This window comes from Macaca nemestrina, chromosome 9 (assembly GCF_043159975.1).
Source record: "Macaca nemestrina isolate mMacNem1 chromosome 9, mMacNem.hap1, whole genome shotgun sequence".
NCBI classification, from domain to species: domain Eukaryota; kingdom Metazoa; phylum Chordata; class Mammalia; order Primates; family Cercopithecidae; genus Macaca; species Macaca nemestrina.
In genome coordinates, this window is record NC_092133.1 from 112,974,724 (window position 1) to 112,999,171 (window position 24,448).

General features: G+C 37.2%; 1 protein-coding gene across 22 annotated transcripts in view; it reads left to right on the forward strand.

Moving 5' to 3' along the window:
* The window catches only part of LOC105479944 (zinc finger protein 438), a 179,878-nt gene that overhangs the window by 39,052 nt on the left and 116,378 nt on the right, over window positions 1-24,448 (forward strand). For 21 of the 22 annotated variants that reach the window (XM_071070271.1, XM_071070262.1, XM_011738302.3 and 18 more), the window contains one exon: window positions 8,703-8,760. The exons of the other annotated variant lie outside the window; for it this stretch is intronic. The gene's annotated coding sequence lies outside the window, so the exon portion shown is untranslated. The remainder of the gene's footprint in view (window positions 1-8,702; window positions 8,761-24,448) is intronic. 22 annotated transcript variants of the gene reach the window in all.

The following is a 24,448-nucleotide window of genomic DNA, read 5'->3' on the forward strand; positions in this document are numbered from 1 at the left end:
TAGGCCTCTGGGCCTCTGATGGGAGGAGCAGCTTCGACGATGTGTGAAATGCCTTTTGGAGTCTTTCTCTAATTATCCTGATAAATAGTCTCTTGGTCCCTTGTATCAATATGAATCTCTTTAGCAAATGGTTCCTAGGCTACATTCTTGTTTCCTTTCCTAAACAAGCTTTTTAAATTCTACATAGCCAGCCTGAGGAGAGTTTTCCAAATCTTTCCACTTTGCTTTTCATTTGATTATAAATTCTGTCTTTGTCATCCCTTTGCTCCCAGATCTCACCTGTGTCTTGAGTGTTTTGCTGCTAGAAATTTCTTCCACCCTATATGCTAGTTCATCACTCTCAAGTCCAGCATTCCACAAACCCCTAGGGCATGGACATAGCCTTGAGGTATGTCAGGCTGTTTGCTGCTTTGTGACAAGTGTGGCCTTTATTCCAAGTTCTAGTACCTTGCTCCTCATTTCCATCTGAGGCCTCTTCAGAATGAACTTTACATATTTCTGTCAACATTCTGGTCATGAGCACTTAAGTAATCTCTAAGAAGATTCAGGCTGGGCGCGGTAGCTCACTCCTGTAATCCTTGCACTGTGGGAGGCTGAGGCAGGCAGATCACCTGAGGTTTGGTGTTTGAGACCAGCCTGGCCAACATGGCAGAACCCCTCCTCTACTAAAAATACAAAAATTAGCGGGGCTTGATGGTGCATGCCTGTAATCCCAGCTACTTGGGAGACTGAGGCAGGAGAATCGCTTGAACCTGCAAGGCGGAGGTTGCAGTGAACTGAGATTGTGCCATTGCACTCCAACGTGGGCGACAGAGTGAGACTCTGTCTCAAAAAAAAAAAAAAAAAAAAAGAAGATTCAGAGTTTCTCTAGTTGTTTTCAGAACCTTTCACCAGAATCACCCTTAATGCTCCATTTATGGCAATACGGGTTTTTTCTATCCAGCTCCTCCATAGTCTGCCAGCTTCTACCCGTTACCCAGTTCCAAAGCTGCTGCTTCATTTTCAGATATTATAGCAAAAGTCCTACATCTTGGTACCAATTTTATGTCTCAGTCTGTTTTCTGTTGCTATACATAGACTTTAATGAAGTTGAGATACCTCTGAATCACCTGGTGGGCTTGTTTTAATAAAACACAGATTACTGGGTCCTATGCCCAAACCTTCTGATTCAGGAGGTCGGAGGTCGGACCTGAGGGTTTGTATTTCTGGCAAGTATCTGAGTGAGGCTGAGGCTGCTCATCTGGATAACCTACTTTCAATGTTTGGTTGCATCTTTTTTTGTGATCCTAGCAGCCATTTATATGTATTATTTGTATCTATTCATTCATTAAGGTTTGAAAAATAGTAATATTCTAATTCTTTTTACTCTTTTTCATTTATTCATTGGAATATTTTTATAAAGAGATACATGTTCTTATCTCCTACTTGGTTACCCAGTGATAGAGTTCACAAAAGAAAGGTAACATAAATTCTTGATTTTTTCCCTTTGATATATGTTTTTTAAGATAATAAATTGGTTCTCTATCATCTCTTAAAGGTGACCAGTTTTTTAAGAATATTATTATGAATTTTTAGAATTTAATGTATTAGTTTAATCCATTTCAAGTATTACCATCATTGAAGCTCAAATGACTCCATCTTTGGCTAATGGAAGCCTCTTAAAGTTAGCTCCTGAGTCCTAGATTCAGCTGTTTCTCTTAGAAGCCCTACTGTTTAAGGGGTGATCATGTTTTCTCTCAGCCCTTTCTGTAGACAGAGATCAGAAGTATGTGCACATATTAAGATAAAATAAAAGTATTTCATAAATTGATATTGATGCTTCCAATTGAAACTTGAGACTATGATGGAGACGATAGTGTGTTTAAATCTTCTTTCTGTATCTCTTTCCTCTGCTTTCAAGGATATGAGTGATTATAGAACTGGAAAGTTCCACAATTATTCATTTATTTTTATCCTATAGTGTACACACAACAGTCTCAGAATGACAACACTACAGTATTACTCAAAACATTAAAATGCATATTTTTGCATACATTCTCACCCTCTTAATTGCATTTAGGACTGGGGATGTCTTCTGAGACTTTAGTTTATTCAGCAACCATTTAAAGCATCTTCTCTGTCTCATACTCACTGCTAGAAAGGGGATACAAAGAGTTGTAAGATACGTCCCTGTTCTCTAAAAGCTAAGGGTCAGGGTTACTGGGTTATGTATCATTCTGGTATAGGAAGATGTGGCCATAGAATCTGGGATTCTGTTCTTCTTTAAAAGAAGTTAATGTTAATTCTTCTTTACTTGCATGTTTCTTAAAACCCTTTCTCTCTACTCTTATCAGGGAGCAGCTTCCTTTTGGTGGAGCTCGTTAATACTTTCTAATCTTCCTTACGTAGTGTATCATTAGTCAGGGTTCTCCAGAGAAACAGAGAACAAGAGAAAGATACAGAGTTTATTTTAAGGAATTGACTCACAGAATTTTGGGAGTTGGCAAAGCAACTGTGTAGAATACAGCAGCAGGCTGTATATTTAAGGAAGAGTTGATAATAGTCTTGAGTGTAAAAATTGCAAAATAGGCGAGTAGGCTGGAAACTCAGCATTTCTATGTTATCATCTTGATGTAGACTTGCATCTTCTTCAGGTAACTTTTATCTTCGCTGGTAAGGCATTCATCTGATTGGATAAGGCCCACCACAGTATGGAATCTGCTTTATTTCAAGTCAACCAATTATAAATGTTAATTACATCCACAGAGACCTTCACACAGCATCTCTATTAGTATTATACCAAACAGCTGGCCATGATAACTATCCAAAGTGACTCATAAAATTAACTAGCACATCTAGGTTAACTGTTTATTGCCCAAATTGATATTCTTTCTGAAAAACAATAAAATTATTTAATTTCATTACTTGACTGACAAATTGGTTTCATCATATTGGCGGACCTATAAAATAGTCCTATTAAGGAATTATTTTAAAAATAAAGTTATTTCTAAGACATATTAAGATATAGCTATATTCATTAAAGCAAAACAACTGTTTTAACATTGAAAATAACATAAATATAATTCTCAGTAAAAGTTCATATACATTAGTTTCTTAGCTATAATTTGTATCTAATATATAAGATCTCTGTATTGGAAAAAATATTTTAAAAATATAGTTGTATTATCTTTAATTGCTTCATAAAATCAGTCTTTTTCAAGTTGCATTTTGTGATTGCTACATTTGAAATTATTGATTTTTTCAAGTTACTATTTTCTATATAAATTGTGATTTTTAAATTTGAGAATGTAACCTCTATGTTGATAATGAGGTACCTGGTAAGTTCAAAGCAAATTCTATTATATTTTTATTTTGTAATAGTTTAATATGCAAATATTCTGGCACATGTATTTTCACAGCAACTGTTAAAAAAAACAGTAAACTCTATTTACAGCACTTTTTAAAAAAAATTTATTTATTATTATTATACTTTAAGTTGTAGGGTACATGTGCATAACATGCAGGTTTGTTACATATGTATACTTGTGCCATGTTGGTGTGCTGCACCCATCAACTCGTCATTTACATCAGGTATAACTCCCAATGCAATCCCTCCCCCCTCCCCCCTTCCCATGATAGGCCCCGGTGTGTGATGTTCCCTTTCCTGAGTCCAAGTGATCTCATTGTTCAGTTCCCACCTATGAGTGAGAACATGCGGTGTTTGGTTTTCTGTTCTTGTGATAGTTTGCTAAGAATGATGGTTTCCAGCTGCATCCATGTCCCTACAAAGGACACAAACTCGGCGCCTGTAGTCCTAGCTACTCAGGAGGCTGAGGCAGGAGAATGGCGTGAACCCAGGAGGCGGAGCTTGCAGTGAGCCGAGATCGCGCCACTGCACTCCAACCTGGGCAACAGCGTGAGACTCCGTCTCAAAAAAAAAAAAAAAAAAAAAAAAAAGGACACAAACTCATCCTTTTTTATGGCTGCATAGTATTCCATGGTGTATATGTGCCACATTTTCTTAATCCAATCTGTCACTGATGGACATTTGGGTTGATTCCAAGTCTTTGCTATTGTGAATAGTGCTGCAATAAACATACGTGTGCATGTGTCTTTATAGCAGCATAATTTATAATCCTTTGGGTATATACCCAGTAATGGGATGGCTGGGTCATATGGTACATCTAGTTCTAGATCCTTGAGGAATCGCCATACTGTTTTCCATAATGGTTGAACTAGTTTACAATCCCACCAACAGTGTAAAAGTGTTCCTATTTCTCCACATCCTCTCCAGCACCTGTTGTTTCCTGACTTTTTAATGATCGCCATTCTAACTGGTGTGAGATGGTATCTCATTGTGGTTTTGATTTGCATTTCTCTGATGGCCGGTGATGATGAGCATTTTTTCATGTGTCTGTTGGCTGTATGAATGTCTTCTTTTGAGAAATGTCTGTTACAGCACTTTTATTCAACAAAATTTTTATGACAAAGCTTGTCAAATAAATTGTGTCTGTTATGGAAATCTTTTAAACATCTTAACCAAATTTAGATGCTGCTAAATTGTAGGCATTCTCAAGTTCATTTTATTCTAGTACATAATATAAACTTATTTAAAAAAATAAGTTCTCCATAAAAATTAAATCTTGAATGAAAGATTTCTGTCTTAGTTTGGGCTGCTGTCTCAAAATACCACATACTGGGTGACTTAAACAACAATTCATTTCTCACGATTCTGAAGGCTGGAAAGTCAAAGATCAAGGAACCAGCAGATCAGTTTCTGGTGAGGGCCTGCTTCCTTGTTTGCAGACCTGATTTGATCTCGTTATGTCCTCACATGGCCCTTCTTGGGTGTGTGCACTTGGATGGGGGTGGTGGGGGTAGAGAGAGAGATCTGTTTCTTTTTATAACAGCATTAATCTCATCAGGAGGGCCCCACCAACATGACCTAATCTAACCCTAATTAAAGGCACTACCTCTGAATACCATCACGTTGGGTATTAGCGCTTCAGCATAAGAATTTAAGGTGATACAAACGTTTAGTCTATAGCTATTTTCAACTGACTTTGAATGTAATGTTTGAATGAAAATCATCCGTTATGTTGATGATTTTACAAAGTCTAAGCCTCAAAGAATTCTAAGCTAGATAACAAAAAGAGAAAACATGGACTGTCATGCTGAAATATTTTTCTAAATTCAGCATCAGCTTTGTCACAAATATTTTAGTTCATTTTTTTTTTTTTTTAGATGGGGGTGTACTCTGTTGCCCAGGCTGAAATGCAGTGGTATGATCACAGCTTACTTCAGCCTTGACCACCTGAGCTCAAGCAGTCCTCCCATCTCATCCTCCCAAAATGTTGGGATTACAGGTGTGAGCCACCACACCCAGCCTTAGTTCAATTTTTTTTAACCCTATGTGTATGTATAAACATTTGTAAATTTTGATTGGTAGAATGTCACATCTTTTGTGGATGCAGTTGTGAAATATGTTTCCTCCAATTTTGATTGGTAATATATTGCAGTTTATATGGGCACAGTTGTGAATTATATGTGAACCACAGCCAAGTCCAAGTTGATTTCTGTTACATCATTTTTAAAATTTAATAAGAACATTGTTCTTTCTATGATGCTGTGCTCAAAGTTTGTAATTGTGTTATCACTGTAAAAACAAATAGAATTGACCCTTACTATTCACAGATTTTGCTTTCATGAATTCGTCTGCCTATTACAGATTGAGCATCTCTGATCTAAAATCAGAAATGCTCTAAAATCCTAAACTTTTTGAGTGCCGACATGATGCTCAACACAATTCTCAAGGGTCATGAGCAAATGAAATACTCATTGGAGCCTTTTGGATTTCAGATTTTTGGGTTAGGGATACTCAGTAAGTATATAATACAGATGTTTCAAAATTTTTAAAAACCCCAAATTCAAAACACTTCCGACCCCAAACATTTCAGGTAAGGGATACTGAACCTGTCAAATTTATTTGTTACTGCAAAATCAATACTCATGACACTAGTCATTCAACTGAATGCATGACTACAAATGGTACAGAATGGTGAAAATTTTGGATTGCTCAACAGATTCCTAGTTGGCAGGCTGATTTCCTTCTGCTCTCATACAGTAAACAAGTCTCCTTTTTTGGGTTTATATAGTGCCATGATTTTTGCTTTTTTAGGCTTCTTTGTGATTTCTGTGTTTAAAATGACTATTCAGTGTGGAACTGAAGTGCTGTATATTGCTCCTAAGTGCAAGAAGGCTGTGATGTGCCTTAAGGAGAAAATACACATGATAGATAAACTTATAGTGCTGTTGGCTATGAGTTCAGTGACTCATAGTGATTCAACAGTAAACAGCCATACATTGCTTAACAACAGGGTTAAATTCTGAGAAATGTATCATTAGGTGATTTTGTCATTGTGAAAATATCATAGAGTGTGCTTATATGAATCTATAGCTTACTACACATGTAGGCTATGTGGTAAAGGCTATTGTTTCTGGACTACAAACCTGTGCAGTGTGTTACTATACTGAATTCTGTAGGCAGTTGTAACAGAATAGTAAATATTTATGTATCTAAACATAGAAAATGTACAGCGAAAATATAGCTTGATAATCTTATGGGACCACCTGCATCGTAGATGCAGTCTGTTGTTGACACATCATGCAGTGGATGACTATATATTAATCAGGTATCTTGAAACAGAACTATACATAAAATGAGGTTATGTTTGGTCAGCTAATTAAAATGTAATCAGAGGCTCTCAGGAGCTCTCAGGAACCCAACCCTGAATTTCCCTTATGAGTAAATAATTTGGTATTCCCTAATTCAGTATTCATGGTGACTTTTTCATAGACCATAACTACTGTGAATGAGAACCAACAGTAATTTTGTTTTTGTTGTTGAACTTCTAAACTGATTTTTAAGTAGCAATTAAAGCAGTGTCAGGTGTTTCATATTCTACAGAATGAACTTCCAACAGCTTTACTTTGGTTTCATGAATTAGATGAAATCATCAAACCATTATTGGAATTAACTGATTTTTCTAGTTGGTACATTTCCTGATACTGACAGAAAGCTGGCAACATTCAATTGTGAGTTTTTCTGTTAATGGAGCCAACCAGATATCACTTTACTTTGATGATGTAAAAAAGATGCTTTAGAATCAGAACTAAGTGCATTTTTTAAAAAAGTAATTTGATCTAGATGAAAAGTCATGCTTTAGAGAGTAATATGTAAAACACTTTCTCTATCTGCTTTCATTAAATCTGTGTCTTTAAGCTAGCCATGAGCAGGGACAGCAGTCAGTACTCAGTATTTCCTCTACAGCCTTTCAAGGCTGGAGGAGTTAGCTGTCCTTACCTGCTCCTGCCTGAGAACACTTTTTCTGCGAGGTGCCTGGGTGTGGCCGGGCGCGGTGGCTCAAGCCTGTAATCCCAGCACTTTGGGAGGCCGAGACGGGCGGATCACGAGGTCAGGAGATCGAGACCATCCTGGCTAACACAGTGAAACCCCGTCTCTATTAAGAAATACAAAAAATTAGCCAGGCGTGGTGGCGGTGCCTGTAGTCCCAGCTACGCGGGAGGCTGAGGCAGGAGAATGGCGGGAACCCGGGAGGCGGAGCTTGCAGTGAGCCGAGATGGCGCCACTGCACTCCAGCCTGGGCGACAGAGCGAGACTCCGCCTCAAAAAAAAAAAAAAAGAATGAAGTATCAGTAACAGTATGTTTAGAAATGGGTTACTGCTAGGTGTCTTTCAGATTTAACCACATGTGAAATTGACAATAGGCTTCATTGCACATGTGTCTCACACGGCTTAATGAGGTTATGGCAGAGCCTAAAAGTACAAATAAGTCCTAGCCTATTTTAATGGTATCATTAAAACAAATCATTAGAAAATGAAAAACCCGGCCGGTCGCGGTGGCTCACGCCTCTAATCCCAGCACTTTGAGAGGCCGAGGCAGGTGGATCACGAGGTCAGGAGATCAAGACCATCCTGGCTAACATGGTGAAACCCCATCTCTACTAAAAATACAAAAACTTAGCCGGGCGTGGTGGTGGGCGGCTGTAGTCCCAGCTACTCGGGAGGCTGAGGCAGGAGAATGGCGTGAACCCGGGAGGCGGAGCTTGCAGTGAGCCGAGATTGTGCCACTGCACTCCAGCCTGGGTGACAGAGCAAGACTCCGACTCAAAAAATAAAAAAGAAAGAAAATGAAAAACCCAGGACAAATGAAACTGGTGGGACAGTGGGACAGTGGCCATAAATTGGGACTGTCTCAGGCAAACTAACACACTTTACCAGACATTTGTCCTTTCAAAAATCTTTGAATCCCAAACTCTTGATTACTGTTTTCCTGTCAAAAAGACTGTGCCCTGAATATGAATCACTTGTTTGTGACTAGTAATTTCCACAGCATTATGCACATGGAAAAGAATGTGAAGCATTCTTCTTAGCCAGTTTTATTCATTGCGGCATTTCTTTTTTTCTGGAACATTTTCTATTTATCTTAAAACTTTTATTAAATTTTGCATGCTTTCATTTTTAAACTAAAGACATGTAATCAACTATGGAATTATTTTCTTCTACATTAGTTCTTTTGTTATCTTAATAAAAATACACAGTAATTAGAAATGAAACTTGAAAATAAGGTACTATTTACATATATTTGATAAAAATGGATTATCTGAATATGATTATAATAATACTTTGTATTCTGTTACAGAATTAATTAAAAGGATTTATGGTATATCTTATGACTCTACAGGAGCCTTGGGATATAGGTAAGTGACAAGCATTTTTTGAAGAGACATTTCTGAAACATTAAGTAATTTGATCTCACAGGTTCCTGGCAAAGTAGACAGTGGGGCATATCTTACTTCAGCAATTTACCTCTTTTCTCTTCAATGTAACATTTGTAGAAATACCACATTTACATGAATCTTCATGTAACATTTCCCTAATAGCTAAAAAATCATATTTCTCAGGGAATTTTAGGCCTATTTTCTATAATAATTATAATGAGGATATTATTTATAAGATATAGGAGTATGGCATGTAGCAAAACTTAAAGCATTAAAAAAAATAACTAAATGCAATATGGTACCCTGGGTTATACCTAGGAACTAAAAAAAGACATTAGTGGAAAAACAGGTGAAATATAAATGAAGTCTATATTTCAGTTAATAGTAATCAATTAGAAATTAATCAGTGTTAATTTCTTAGTTTCGACAAATGTCCCGTGGTTATGTAAGATGTTTAACTTTATGGAAAACTGAATGAGGGGTATATAGGAACGCTATAGTATTTTTGTATCTGTCTTCTAAATCTAAAATTATTTCACAATAAAAATTTACTTGAAGCACAAAAGTCAGAGTTTATTGATTCAAAATGTATAGTTTAGAAGTAGATTTTCTGGACTAAAATAAAAAAAATTTAAAAAATCCAGATTACATAAAAATGATTCAAGGAAATACATGGCTATAGGTTTCATTTTTCAATTTATAGGAAGTATGCAATTTTATTTTTTTTAACATTGGTGATATGGTTTGGATTCGTGTCCCTGCCCAAATCTCATATCAAATTGTAATTTCCAGTGTTGGAGGAGGGACCTGATGGAAGGTGATTGGATCATCGGGGCGAATTTCTTTCTTCTTGTTCTTGTGATAGTGAGTGAGTTGTCATGAGATCTGGTTGTTTAAAAGCGTGTAGCACCTCCCCCTTCACACTCTTCCTCTTGCTTCGGCCATGTAAGACGTACCTGGTTCCCCTTTGCCTTCCGCCGTGGTTTCTTGAGGCCTCCCCAGCCGTGCTTCCTATACAGCTCGAGGAACCATGAACCAATTAAACCTCTTTACTTTATAACTTACCCAGTCTTGGATAGTTCTTTATAACAGTGCAAGAAAAGACTGCTATAATGGGCATGGTGTTTGTGGACATCTCCTCGTACTCGGTTACAGGCTTTCTCTTTGATGCTTTCAGCCACTTGTGTTTTTTGGTCCTTTTGTGTAACTTTTTCTGTTATTCCAAGCAGGCCCTTTAAATGGTTCCCAGTACACTTCTTTTTCTTTTCTTTAGTGTATTGTTTAGAGACGAAAGTCCAATAATGTGACTCAGTGGTTTGGAGACCCCGTTAGTATAGTTTTGTTCAGTCATACTACTGGAGCTTCTAGGTAAAGTAGTAGACACAGTAGACCTATTGTTAATGAGTATGAATAAAGATGAGCATAACTCTTACATAGCCATTTCTGTAATTGAGCTAAAATAATACAGAATCTATTGCTGTCAGATAATAAAATTCTCAGTTTCTAAAATGGACTCTAGCATGATAAGTATTTTAAATTTCTATAAATATTAAAAGACTTATAAGAAGGAAATTTTGTAGTTTGCCAAAACTCTTATGTAACTTTTCATTAATAAAAGTAAAGTAGCCATGCAGGTCTTGTGGATGGTTTCCTGCTTCTGCTGCCAAATTTAATGATTTTAGTTAAATTTCATAAAGGGAAATATAAATATATTATATTTAAAGGATATAGACACTTAAAAGAGCAGACCCGTGCCTGAATAACTCTTGCAGAATAATTGTCCAGCTTCAAAATTTCTGTGTTGCTTGGTAGTCTTTAGTCAGAATTGGTGTTAACAGTCTCATGTTAATAGAATTACAGTTAATGGAATTATAATCTATTTTTTAGTTGTTTAACATGATTGTGCTAACCTTGGTTGGGAAGTTTAGAAAAAGACAGGATCGTTTTCTTAGGCCAAGTTTAAATTACATTGATCATGTAATAGTTCACACAAAACAAGCAAACAAGAAAAACTTGTGTTATTCTGTGCTAGAAGAGCATTAAAAGTGTTGTTTTTAGGGACATGCTTACCATTCAGCTGATTGTAATTTGTGGTCATCAAAGTGTAAATAAGAATAGCTAATATATGTTGAACTTTTTTTTTTTTTTTTTTTTTTGAGATGGAGTCTTGCTCTGTGGCGCATGCTGGAGTGCAATGGCACAATCTCGGCTCGCTGCAACCTCCACCTCCTGGGTTCAAGTGATTCTCCTGCCTCCGCCTTCTGAGCCGCCAGGATTACAGGCATGTGCTGCCACGACCAGCTAATTTTTTTGTATTTTTAGTAGAGACAGGGTTTCACCATGTTGGTTAGGCTGGTCTCGAACTCCTGACCTTGTGATCTGCCTGCCTCGGCCTCCCAAAGTGCTAGGATTACAGGTGTGAGCCACTACGCCTGGCCTGAACATTTTCTATGTACTAGGCACTTTACTTACATTATCTCATGTAATCTTCACAATTACCTATGAGATAGGTTGGAATTCCCTTTACAGATGAGGCTGAGTGAGAACAGCTGTCTCCAGTCTAATTCTGAGATGGGGAGGTGGACAGAACAAGTGCCTATTATATAGTACAGTACCTGCTGTTTATTTATAATATAGTACAGTACCTGCTGTTTATTTATAGTTATAGTTATAATATAGTACAGTACCTGCTGTTTATTTATAAGCAGCTCCCAGGAAATGCCATCATGTTTCCATAGATGTGTAGTAAACTTCAGATTACTTCAGCTTTTCTAGGTAAGAGTATCTGATCACACTGGGTCACCTAGAGTGGATTCTCCTGGGGTGAACAGCCTGGAGTAAGGACTTGTGTTTCTTGTCTAGCTTTGTTCTGGCTCATTCTGCAGTCCCCTAACATGTCAGTTGTTCCCTGTCACCTGATTAATTGCTGAACACTCACTCATTGTGTGCTTCACTGATCACATGCCAAGAACTTTTGGCAGCTCTTGGGAACATGCTCTCCACGTGCCTCCTGGTAACTGTTGGACAACTAGAAGTTCCTAGTTGTTGTGAGAACTTTGATCCAGAACCTGCAACACATGCCAGAGACCAGGGATGGGGTAGTTGAGCAGCTGACGGGTGAAATGTAGCTATTCAGATTGTTAGTTGGTCAGGAGTCAGAAATAGAGTAGGCATGTGACTCTAAAAAGTGGTTTTTGAAGAGGATTATGATGGTTGGCTATGGACTTCATAGTTTGTAGACAAAATAATTCTAACTTCTTTTTGAGGAAGAGTCATAAAAATACAAAATCTCCTTCACTATCTTCTCTTTATGATCTCTAAAAGTTGACATTTCTCAGGGCTCAGTCCTTAGCCTTCTGTATTTATTTTCCACACAATCTCATGTGATCCCTTGTTTTAAATGCCATCTGTTCTCCCAAATTTACAATTTCTTTACTTTGGTCTCTCCCAGGAGTTCTAGACTTATTTTTATGTCTTTTCAACATCTCCATTTTGGAGTCTAATAAACATTTCAAACTTAATATGTCTAAAATGTAAATCTTGAACTTTTCTCCCTGTGTAGATGATATACGCAGTTATTCCTGGCCAAAAACTCAAAGTCATGTTGGACTTTTTCTTTCATATCCCATATCCAGTCCATTAGTAAGGCTTATATGCCTTCCTTTCAAAATGTATCCCAAATTACCCCTACCCCACTCCTCACCCTTACTGCCCTATTATAAGTTGCCTAGGTGATAATAATCATCTTCTAACTGGCCTTCCTTATCTCCTCGTTGTATCTCTCCATTTAATCCTCCATATAGGAGTAAAAGGTGTTTTTGTTGTTGTTGTTTTTTGTTTTTTTTTAATGTTAAACAGTTTCTGTCATTCCTCTGTTCAGAACCCTTCGGTGGCTACCCAGCACACACAGTATAAAATGTTGTCTCACATGTTCTACCAGACCTGCTGACTTTATCTCCTGTCACTCACTCTCTTGCTCACTCTCCTCTAGCCACACTTGCCTTCTTGCTGTTCCTTAGATACTCCCAAGTCCATTTGTAATCAGCTAACTTCCCCCAGTTCCGTGATTCCACACCCCTCACTCCAACCAGTCTAGCCTGGTACCAGTGGAGGTAGATTTAGAGAGAAGAAAAGTGCACATCCAAGACTCTGTAGCACATGCAGTGGTAGAGTCACAATAAAAATATTACAGCTTTAGCATTCCTAGTTTCTGTAATTTGAATTGCTTTCAAGTGTAAGAGGGACTGGATTTAGAGCTACAGAAAGTCATAGCTAGAATCAATGGGGAAAAGTTACAGAGAGAGATTTCTGCTCAGTTTAAAGAGTGCTACAAAGAGACTTAGACTCCCACACAATAATAGTGGGGAACTTTAACACCCCACCATCAATATTAGACCAAGTGGTCCAGATCTGTCAAAGATCAGATGGTTGTAGATGCATGATGTTATTTCTGAGGCCTCTGTTCTGTTCCATTGGTCTGTATATCTGTTTTGGTACCGTACTATGCTGTTTTGGTCCTGTAGCCTTGTAGTATAGTTTGAAGTCAGATAGCGTGATGCCTCCAGCTTTGTTCTTTTTGCTTAGGATTGTCTTGGCAATACAGGCTCTTTTTTGGTTCCATATGCAGTTTAAAGTAGTTTTATCCAATTTTGTGAAGAAAGTCAGTGGTAGCTTGATGGGGATAGCATTGAATCTATAAATTACTTTGGGCAGTATGGCCATTTTCACGATATTGATTCTTCCTATCCATGAGCTTGGAATGAAAGCTGAAATTACTCCTTGTTCCATAAGCTGCAGGATGGATATCATGTTAGCAGGCGTGTAAACAACATTAATGTCCTTGTACATATCCATTAGAGCTGTTGGGTGACTAGGTGCATTTTCATTGAGCAATAATATTTTGAAAGGAATCTTTTTCTCTGAACAGTGACTCTCAACAGTGGGCTTAAACTATTCAGTAAACCATACTGTAAGCAGACATGCTGTCATCCAGGCTTTGTTGTTCCATTTACAGAGCAGAGTAGATTTAGCATAAGTATTCACAGCCCTAGTATAATTCTTAATGGCCTCAGTGCAAATGAAACAGCCTTATATTCGAAGAAGATGCCATATAAGACTTCCATAGCTAGAGAGGGAAAGTCAATGCTTGGCTTCAAAGCTTCAAAGAGAAGCTGACTCTCTTACTAGGGGCTAATGCAGCTGGTGACTTGAAGTCGAAGCCAATGTTCATTTACCATTTTAAAAATCGTATATACTAGAAATATGGATAAACTTCAAAATCATTATACCGAGTAAAATAAGCCAGATACAGAACACCACAACTGATTCCATTTATTGCTCTAGGTTAGTATATCAGAAGTGTGAGAAAAGATACATTTACTGTATGGTGACGAACAGTGGACAAGTTGTTGCATGCAGCTAAGGGTGGGTTGTGATTGATCTGGAGGCAGTACAAGGGAACTTTTTGGGATGATGGTTGTGTTCTATATCTTGATTCTGGCAGTAATTATGTGGAGATATAAATTTGTCCAAGCCCACTGAAAGGTACACTTAAAATTTATGTATTTTATTGTATATAAACTATTATCTCAGTAACATTGCTTAAAAAAACCTGGTACACAAATTTTGAAAGTTGTTTTACTAGCAAAAGATTAACTTCTGTCTAATGTTAGAAGACCTTTGTGTAATGCTAAAACTTAGTCACCCTGAAAAATCCATTTAGATAAATCAGTGTATACAATATACATTAAAAAATGAATTAAAAGCCCTTAAATAAGGAAAGTAAGTATAGAGTAGATGAATTCTCAGTATACTTTCTAGTCTGTGGTTTGATGTATTGGAATCCTCAGAATGCACTGATGTACATTTCCAGTTTCTTGAATTGATGTTTGGTAATACCCTTGACACTAAGAAGCAGCCAGATAAAATGAAATAATTACAGTGTGTTCTTGGTTCTGCTTTCTTGTTCTTAACTTCTTGAGTTGAATTTTATTTCTTGTTTTTTAACTAGAAAAACTGGTTAGAAGACATACCAGTATCCCTTAGAATCTTTTTTTCTTTTTTTTTTTTGAGATGGAGTCTCACTCCGTCACCCAGGCTGGAGTGCAGTGGCATGATCTCGGCACACTGCAACATCTGCCTCCCAAGTTCAAGCAGTTCTCTGCCTCAGCCTCCCAAGTAGCTGGGACTACAGGCGCCTGCCACCATGCCCAGCTAGTTTTTGTATTTTTAGTAGAAACAGGGTTTCACCATATTGGCCAGGCTAATCTTGAACTCCTGACCTTGTGATCTGCTAGCCTCAGCCTCCCAAAGTGTTGGTATTACAGGCGTGAGCCACTGCGCCCGGCCCAGAATCTATTCCTTCTTTTAGGAATGGATCCCCTAGAGTTTAGCTAAGCACATGACTGCCCATCTAGAAACTGTGCTCCTCTGCTTCTTTTGCAGCAAAGTGTGGCTGTGTGACTAATGAGAGGTGAATGGTAATGTGTGTAAGGTCACCTCATTTAAGACAAGCCACTTACCCTAGACTTTCTTTTTTCCTTTTCTGCTGGCTGGGATGTTACACCAGTTACAGTAGCCATCTTAGTTGGGAACTACGTTGGAAACCACATGGAAGATGGCAGAGCCAGCCTGGGTCCACAAATGATCTTGTGAAACCTTCCCCTGTCACCCTGTATTTTGACATGAAAAAGAAGATTTTCTTTCTCACTTGAGCTACTTTTGAGTCTCTTTGTTATGGCAGAAAATTTATACACTAATATAAAATGGAAAGCATTTCAGAGTTTTAAGTTTTTCTTTATACTGTTTGGCTGTATTTTCTATATATTGGTATGGTATTCTCAATTAAAGTAGTTTTTAAAATAGCATATGATTACATGCCATGAGTTCCTTTTTGATTGATAATTTAGGAGAATGTTTTGCAAATTTTCAAGTTACTTTTAAGCTTTTGGTACTAATTATTAATAGAATAGTATTAATAAAATGATTATTAATGTATGGCATTCTAATTATTAATAGAATGATTATTAATATATGGCATTCTGCTTTTCTAGATTTTTATGGTTGTATTTCTGGACTAGTTTATGATCAGTTTTGGTAAAGTTACACAGACCTTTTTAAAGAAGTTTCCTTCAGGAGATACCTAAATACTTACTATGTTGTTGAACTTTATTATTTTTTTTGTCTGATCTCTCAAACGCTTAAAGTTGTAAATCACTGATTTCTTCCATTAATTTTAATTATTTATATTTCTATAAGTTTTTATTTTGGTGTGTGTGTTAATGTGTTATTTACTGTCAACATCTCAATTGAGGATTATAGCTGTTATTAGAGTGATATGACTTCTTTTTTTTTTTCATTAAATAAAGGGTCTTGCTTTGTCACCCAGGCTGGAGTACAGAGGCATGATCATAGCTCATTGCAGCTTCCAAACTCTTAAGGATCAAGTGGGCAATCCTCCTGGCTAGCTGGGTCTATTGTTGTGCCACTACACCTGGCTAATTTTTCTTTTTAATTTTTTGTAGAGACGGGGCCTCGCTATATTGCCCAGGCTGGTCTTGAACTTCTGGCCTCAAGCAGTCCTTCTGGCCTGGCCTCCCAAAGTGCTGGGATTACAGTTGTGTGCCACTGCACCCAGCTATGACTTTCTAATTTATGACTTGTGTTTTGTTTTAGCTGACATTGATATTGCTACCTTAGTTTATATTTCTCCATAAATCTGTGCTTCCTGTTATATTTCAACTTTCTTTGTCATTACTTTTATGTATGTTTCCTAAAAGTAGAACATAGTTAGATTTCATTTTTTATCCTAAAAAGAACTATGTCCTTTGTCCCTTAACAAATATTTAATGCATTTAAATTTGTTTCCAAATTGTTCTAATTGGTTTTATTTTATTGATCTTCTTTTCAGCTTTCTGTTTGAAATTCTTCCTTGTTTTCATTGTGTTTTGAATTTTTTGCTGTTTTAATTTAAAGTTTTGTGTTTAATTTGGTTTTCATTTTTAACTTTGGTTCATCTAAGAGGCTTTGAAATCCAAGGATTATTTTAAAGATTTTTTTTAACTTTAAATTTATGTGATACCTATCATTAACAGTCAAGAATAGGATGGTATCTCTTGATTTCCCTCAGTATCAAATGAGAAATTTAATATGTTTTACTTCTCTGCTTCTCTGTTTTCATTAATATGATCTAAGATTTTTAACTCAGACTGTTACTAAATTATAATTTTAAATTTATGCACAATTTCTTTTATTAACTTTTATATGGGTATAAAGATTATGAGAACCCTAAGTTGTCACAACCTTAATTTCCACTTTTTCAAGTAAAAGGAGTCTTAAACCATCAAAATTATACTCTGATATCCTATTACTCATTATCTTCTTGATTTATTTTCATATTATCTCTTTAAAAAATACTGTTTTCATTTTTCCTGTTGCCCACATTTGAACTATTTCTTTGCTCCTTAGTCTAGGAGAAAAGAAGTAGAAATAGTCAGATTTGAAATTAAAATACCAAATTATGTATTTGGTATTTTCTATAGCGAAGTCTAAGGTCTGGAACATGTTTTGGATTATTGGATTAACAGATTTTATGGTGATGGGTTTTATGGGGAGAATTACCAGTTATTTAGTAGCTTCATAAGCTTGTTTTCTAGGATGTCCCTGTCAGTTACTGCATCAGGTAACACAGGACCTGGCACTCAGATTCTCATTAATATTTGTTCAGTGACAGGAACTGTCCTCTGTTGCTTTCGAGTCTCTAAGACTGTTTTCCCCATCTTGAATGTGCCTAGTCATCTGACCTCCTCTCAAATGGGCACCAACTTCATTCTCTCGATATAATAAGGGACCTCGTATGGGGCTTTCCTATTTTTTTTTTCAGAACATGCTTGAGGACCATTTAGGGAAGGAGGGTCTCAGAGGACATTCAATCTTGTCTTGGAAACAGTGGGGAAGGAAGAACTCTGTAGCGGTTGCTAGGGGTAATATTATATCTTTAAGAAAACAATGCTGTTGCTAAGTTATTTTTAGACATAGAAGGTTTCTCTTTAATTTCTTTTTCTTTTTTAGTGGATGATTATGTAGCTAGTCTACCAAGAGGTAGGGAGTGAAGTAAAGCTGAGAACAGCCTCTCCAGGATTATGAGGTCAGGATGAAGTTCTTGGCAAGAGACTCGATTTAGTGTGGTATTCTGGAAAGCACATGGGCTGAGGAGGCAGGAGACCTTTATTCTAGCTTTGGTTCTCTGTGACTGTGGCAAACCATTTAACTTTTGTGAGTCTCAGACTAGATTTATTGAATGAGGAATCTGACTCAAAGATCCTTTCTAACTTTAAAATTCTGTGTCTGACCAGAGGACCAGGGTAGAACAAGGAGGTTTCTACTCGATAGCATTTTTATTTTTAATTTCATTTTGTAAAGTCAAGAGGAATAAATCATTTATCTTACTGCTTTGAACAGGAGGATTAGAAGAAGGAATCATATGTGGCTCATGTGTCTATGTTCTGACCTTGTATTAGGTAAGTGACATGACGCATGTTGCAATCAGTTTTCCCTATTGTAACACATGGAAATAATCTGGTACTAGAATGACTCAGAGGAATGTTTGTTGTTGTTGTTGCTTGTTCTGTTTTTGTTTTCTTGAAACAAGATTTTATTCCATCACCCAGGCTAGAGTGCAATAGCTTGATTATAGCTTACTGCAGCCTTGAACTCCCAAGCTAAAACGATCCTCCCACCTCAGTCCCCTGAGTAGCTGGGACTACAGGCGCCCATCACCAGCCTCGGATAATTTTTTATAGAGACAGGGTCTCCCTGTCTTACACAGGCTGGTCTCAAGCTCTTGGTCTCAAGCAATCCTCCTGCCTTGGTCTCCCGAAATGTTGGGATTACAGGCCTGAGCACCTGCACCTAGCCGGGAATGTTAAATCACCATTTTTTCCCTGGAGAAAAGTTGACAAAAATATTTATCTAGATTCCCAGAAGGTTATCACCTTTTCCACTGGGATATGTGTGTATCTCAAAATTGAGGATGCTGGGAGGTGGGCCTGTGGTATGCTACCACTCAGTTATCAGGCTGCAGGTCACACTGAACATCTTTCATTGAACTCCTGAGTGGTGAAACGGCTGCTAGCACTAAAGTTATGTTTCACAAGGGCAGTAACAGGATGCTGCCCTAGCTGGCTATCTGTCATAAGTGGAGCTGGGCATGGTCACACGCAGGGTGGGCAGAGAGAGTTTTCAAATAATGAACATGTCACAGTTGTGAAAGAGCTGGGGACGAGTGCTGACTGAATAAAATCTGTGCAGCAAAGGGTGACTCTTTTTGAAGAAAGGCTTTGTTCTGCCCGGATTCTGGAGGAAGAGCCACCAACAAAGGCTCCATCCAGAACAGCACAGAAAAGACTGGACAGCAGACTTTGGTTGCTTTTCTTCTCTGTAGTTATCACATTGAGAATTAAAAAATAGTTGAAAAGTTTTATTTCCCTCTATCAAGAGCTTCCAGGGGTGGGAGAGAGTTGTTTCATTTCAGAAATGTGTTTCGTTTTAGTAAACACATATCATGAGTTGAATAAATGTAAATAAAATTCAAAATAAATTAGAAACTTGAATTTAAAAATGTATGTGATAGGCTTTTAAGTGCCACTGTATGTTAGGCCCTGGTAGGGATGCGGAGATCAGCATTCATTAAAGTCTGCCCTCTGGAACTTCGGTGAGGCCAACAGATAAACGGCTAATATTTATTATGTTTCATTCAGTTTTTGTGGAGCATCTACTCTATGCCAGGCAATAGGACTTACAAAGTAAGGCAGAGAAGATCGAGTCTCTGGTCTCAAGGCATTTATGGTCCTGAGGGATACGAGTAAATAGGTAACTAGAGGGCCAGGTACATGAGGGCATACAGGGGAGAATACTAGAATGTGTGGGATTGACTGTGTTCTGAGATTAGAATGAAGCAGCCTCAAGGTGCCTATCCTTTCAGATTTCTAGAATCTTTAAGTCTTCTAGAACTACAGAGTTAACTGCTAGAGGAAACATTATTGTATGTTTTTGTAGGAATAGCTGCTGTATATTAATGATCCATAGCTGAGCATCTGGAAGGAAAAAAAATTGTTGATACATGTGCTTTCTGTTTTCAGCTGATGATGATGATGATGATGACTGAATTGCCCTCTACTAGCTGCAAATTATATCTACAATTTTAAATTTGAAATTATAGGGAGACACCTTTTGATCAAACATTGTTCCCTATTAAGTTACGGTAAAAGTCTTTCTTGAACTTTTAATCTATTTAAAAGAGATTGCATGGCTTCCCATAATCATTGAATCCCACGGCTCTTTGAGGTAGGGATTTCTCATTCAGCCCAGTGTCCTCCTGTTCAAGTACGAGGCTGCTTTCTCTCTGTCATCATTGAAGTGTTGGTCTTTTTGGACAACAGTAGAGGCCTGTAATTTATTTTAAGCTGGATTTGTAAATTGAAGGGGCCCAGGCTGAGTCTAGCCCATGGTGCATGTGGCTTACCTCCATGCCTGAGCCACAAAAGGCCCACTATTTGCTGTTTTCAGGGAGTTAATAAGAGCTTTTGTGACATAGTTTATACACACTTTATTGGCTAAAATCTAGATGATGTGAAGGAAAAAAGAATAGGTTGCAAAAGTCAAAGTTATGGCTGTGAACTAGAAGAAAAGTTAAAAATATGAAAACTGGCACAAATGGTACAAACAAGAATTAGACATTAGCAAGAGCATAGAAGCAGAGGTTTTTAAATTATAGCACCCCTTAAGACTTTTGAAATTGTTATAATGATTTAAAATAGGCAAACCTTTGGTCTTAGAAAGAATGAAGGGGCTGGGAGCGGTGACTCATGCTTGTAATCCCAGCACTTTGGGAGGCTGAAGCAGGTGGATCATGAGGTCAGGAGATTGAGACCATCCTGGCTAACACAGTAAAACCCCATCTCTACTAAAAATACAAAAAATTAGCCAGACGTGGTGGCGGGCGCCTGTAGTCCCAGCTACTCAGGAGACTGAGGCAGGAGAGTGGCATGAACCCAGGAGGCAGAGCTTGCAGTGAGCCAAGATCGCACCACTGCACTCTAGCCTGGGTGACAGAGCAAGACTCCATCTCAAAAAAAAAAAGAATCAAGGGCTCTACTTTCTGTGTGTAGTTTATTAAATGTAAACACATACAAAATTTAAGGGGAAAAGGTAATCTTTTTATGTGAAACTGTTTTGCTTTATGGCTTCCAAGACTTTGAAAGCCTCTTTGCACTTTGCGTGGTTTTAAAACTTAATAAAATTGTTGGGGGGTGGCATAAGCAGATATTTTTAATATAGCAATTAGGAATATCATAAAGAAGATTATTAAAGCAGTTTGTAACATAAGCCTTCGATAGTATTACTAAATAAAACGAGGTTTTAGAAATTGGAACATGTTAACTACAAAAAACAGTAAACTTTTTTTCATGTAATACTGAAAGCAACTATGGAATTGAACAAACTTACTATGATTTTCCTTTTTAAAATAAAATTATTTATAGAGGAAATTCGTGAATACTTTCCCTTTGTTAAAAAACAAAAAAAAACAAAAGACGTTTATATCAGGCTAAAGTTCCATTTGACTACCACCCTTCTGTCTTCCCAGAGATCATCATTTTGCTATTTGTCCTTCAAAATCATCTTCTAAATATTTTTAAGCATATATATGTTTACATACCACAGGTATATGTTTTTTGTTGATGTTTAAACACAGAATGTTGATTGCTGGTTCATTTTAAATATGACCTTCCATTGTTATGTTTTATTTTTAATACTTCTGCAGTATTACTAATAGCAGTTGACACTTACTGAGTAGTTACTATGGGCTAGGCAGGATGCTTAGCATTTTTCATATAATTTAGCCTTATCTTCATAATAACCTTCAGAAGTAAAATAGTTGGTTTTATATGAATAAAATTCTACCTTCAATATACCTTTCATTTACAGTAAATTACTAATGCCAGTAGTTTAGCATTCTTTAATTAGATTTCAATACCAAAACATTTGGAATGATTTTTTAAAATTGCTAAGACTGTAACTGCTAGTTCTGTTACATTTTTTATTCTTGTGTGGTTGGCCTTTACCAAGGCCACAGAGTCAGGTGTCTGCTTGCTAAACCAGAAAGCTGGAGATATGAAGGTGATTCTTGCTCAACTTTTAGGAATGAAGTGGTAGTATGTGTCCTATTTGACTGATTTTAAATGAGGAACAGACAGGCCGAGACATTTCCTCACTAGTTAATGGTTTAAAAAGCCTATGCCTGTGATGATGTCCATTTTGGGGACAGTTATAGGATACAAGACTTAGATTGAAGGTGGTTCCCTTTCGAAGGAAGTCTTTCATTGTGCCCTTGGTTATACTGGTATGAAGAAATAAAGGCTGCTGCAATAGGAACTCCAATAATTTTTATGAGAATTGGTAGAAAGGGGTATTGGGTAGATTGAGAGTAAAAAAAGGTTGTGCTTATGTATATGCTGATTTTGGAGTTTGGGTGAGGATATTTTCCACATTTCATGACAAAATAAAGAGCTGTTAGTGAATGGGAGAGCTCTCAGAAAGTTTTAAGTCTCTCTGCTGCTTAACTAACTGTGTGACTTTGAACAGCTCCATGACACTGTTTTAATCAAATAATAATACTCACTTCATACAACTATAGGGTAGAAATTACATAAAGTACGTTAGACATTGCTAAGTGTTCTATAAATGTGCCAGTATTAGGTGGTATTCTTACTGTTTTCATTAACATAACTGTTGTCAAAATCTTCTACAGTTCACCTCTATACCAAAGACTTAACCTACTTGCTTCTATCCTTTATTACTTGAGAAAGGTTACTATATTAGGATTCTGTTATTTTCAGAAGAGTAAAAGAGGACGTATCACCTTTTAACATTGAACAAATATTGAAGGCCTAATATATGTGTGTGTGTATGTGTATGTATATATATGTGTGTGTGTGTGTATGTATATATATGTGTGTGTGTGTGTGTGTGTGTGTATATATATATGTGTGTCAGCCAGCATTTCTTCTGGCTGAATGCTAGTAAAAGAAAGATCATTTATATTAATAATAACTCTGGAGGAGAGGAGAAGGTCCCAATAAATATCATTTGCGAACGGTCTCAGTGAATATTTCATTGTCATCATTAGTCTTCATAGGCTTTTTAAAATCTTTTTTTGTCTTCAAGATTTAAAAATGATTATTAATAATATCTGTCCATTTATGCAAGTATTTGTAAGTAAATGAATTTGTAAATGGTTATGATGAGACACTAAAAAAACTGATAAAACCTTACCTGCTTTGGTTTGGTTTTGGTTTTGGTTATAATAGCTTTGAAGTCACAAATTACATTCAATGGGAGTATGAGGTTTTTATGTTTAATAGGATGGAACATGGGTTAAAAATGCTAAGAAGTGCTCATTTCCAGAGTATGCTCTCATTTTCAGCTGAGGAGACTGAGCTCCACTGAGTCTGCATTTGGTGTACTTCGGGGTCCACATTCTAATGGGGAACTGATTCTTGCTGGAAACCCAATCAGAAGTCTGGTTTATTCTGGGTTTGTTTAAAATTTTCCTTCCCACTGTTCTATTTTCCTAATATAAGTATTATAGCAATTTAGAATTCATGGAAAGAATGAGCACCTTTAGCTTCTTACAGTGTCATGAGACTGCATATTTGTGATTCAGTGTTCAAGAAATTAAACATCAGTTGTTTAAGGCAACTAGGAAGTCTACAGTTTAATCTCATTTACTGTTATTTAGTGATACGCCATTTAGTATATGAAAACACTGTGGGTATAGGCTGTTTCTTGAAGCAGACTATGTGTGCTTTGTGAGGGGGCACTTTGCTAGGGGAAGAAATCTTTTGGTTTTTTTGTTCCCTCTTCTGGAGAGTTCTGAAAGTCTGTCCTTTTGACTTTTATTGGCAATTGTCATTGTCATCTCTATATTCTTTTATTTTTTTTACTTACTCTGTGGTAAACCATCTCTAGCCTGCAGTTATATCAATGAAAAAAAATCTTACTTCAAAGTGACCCATGAAATTCCATTCTATATTTTAAACGTGTCACATTGGAAATGCCACTTTTTTCTCCATTGTATTTTGTTACCCTAACCCGTGCCCTCACCATCTGAGGACTGTATATTTTTAAAATTAATAGCTCTCATGCTCACTGGTTTGTGGAAACTGAGCATTTCCCTGTTACCCAGAGGCAGTTGTGGTAAAAGTATCTTGTTTTCTTCAGATCCCAACCATGGGTCTCTAAAGGTATCTAAGATCTGTACGGTCACATCTGCTTTTCCAAGTAACAGCTAGAAATATTTTACCTGGCCTTCACTATAGCTAGGCTATAATAAAGTTTACAATCAGAGGCCGAACGCAGTGACTCACACCTGTAATCCCAACACTTTGGGAGGGCTAGGCGGGCAGATTACCTGAGGTCAGGAGTTTGAGCCAACCTGACCAACATGGAGAAATCCTGTCTCTACCAAAAATACAAAATTAGCCGGGTGTGGTGGTGCATGCTTGTAATCCCAGCTTCTCAGGAGGCTGAGGCAGGAGAATCGCTTGAACCCGGGAGGCGGAGGTTGTGGTGAGCTGAGATCGCGCCATTGAGCTCCTGCCTGGGCAAC